General features: G+C 39.2%; 1 non-coding gene across 1 annotated transcript; it reads left to right on the top strand.

Moving 5' to 3' along the window:
- Positions 1-225: 225 nt before the first annotated feature.
- LOC123325421 lies at positions 226-357 on the top strand. Its single transcript, XR_006540425.1, has one exon. It is a non-coding gene; the product is annotated as a small nucleolar RNA SNORA63 (small nucleolar RNA).
- The last annotated feature ends 629 nt before the right edge of the window (positions 358-986 follow it).

The raw sequence follows: 986 nt of genomic DNA, 5'->3' as shown, positions 1-986 counted from the left end.
AATATGAATAGATAGAGCACAGGGGATTTTTAAGGCAATGAAACTAGTATATATGATACTATAATGGTGAATGCATGTCATTTGTTCAAACCCAGACAATGTTCACCTGAGAGTAAACCTGAATGTAAATTATAGACTTTAGTTAATAATAATCTACAGTATTGGCTCATAAATTGTAACAAATGGACCACGGTAATATAAGATATTAAAAATAGAGGAAACTGGATGCAGGATCTAGTTACAATGTAGCTATAAAGTGCTGCCTTGTCTTTGCCCCCTGCTCAAAATAAAGCTGTTAACCTTTCTAGCCCTGTCCGCCATGGTGCTTAGCAGCCAGGGATGCATGGTCTCCGACATGTTTACCAAGTAAAACACTGACTTGAGGGGCGCCTGGGTGGCTCAGTCATTAAGCTTCTGCCTTCGGCTCAGGTCATGATCCCAGGGTCCTGGGATCGAGCCCCGCATCAGGCTCCCTGCTCAGCGGGGAGTCTACTTCTCCCTCTCCCACTCCCCCTGCTTGTGTTCCCTCTCTCGCTGTGTCTCTCTCTGTCAAATAAATAAATAAAATCTTTAAAAAAAAATAGAGGAAACTGTGTGGTTAGGGGGACAGGTATATGCAAACACTATATACGTTCTGCTCAACTTTTCTGTAAACCTAAAATTACTCTTTTTAAAAAGGTCATTAATTAAAAACAAAAACTAACAAAGTGAAATAAGTCTGAGAAAGACAAATACCACATGATTTCACCCACATGTGGAATTTAAGAAACAAATGAACAAAGGAAAAAAGAGACAAACAAACCAACAAAAGGACTCTTAAATACAGAGAACAAGCTGGTGGTTGCCGGAGGGGAGGTGGATGGGGGAGGATGGGTGAAATACATAAAGGGGATTAAGGGTACACTTATCTTGATGAAAAATGAGTGATATATAGAATTGTTGAATTATTATATTCTATACCTGAAACTAACATAACACTGTATGTT

This window comes from Neomonachus schauinslandi, chromosome 7 (genome assembly GCF_002201575.2).
Source record: "Neomonachus schauinslandi chromosome 7, ASM220157v2, whole genome shotgun sequence".
Taxonomy (NCBI): Eukaryota; Metazoa; Chordata; class Mammalia; order Carnivora; family Phocidae; genus Neomonachus; species Neomonachus schauinslandi.
Note: the sequence above shows the minus strand (reverse complement) of the source record. Positions and strands in the feature narration are given on the sequence as shown.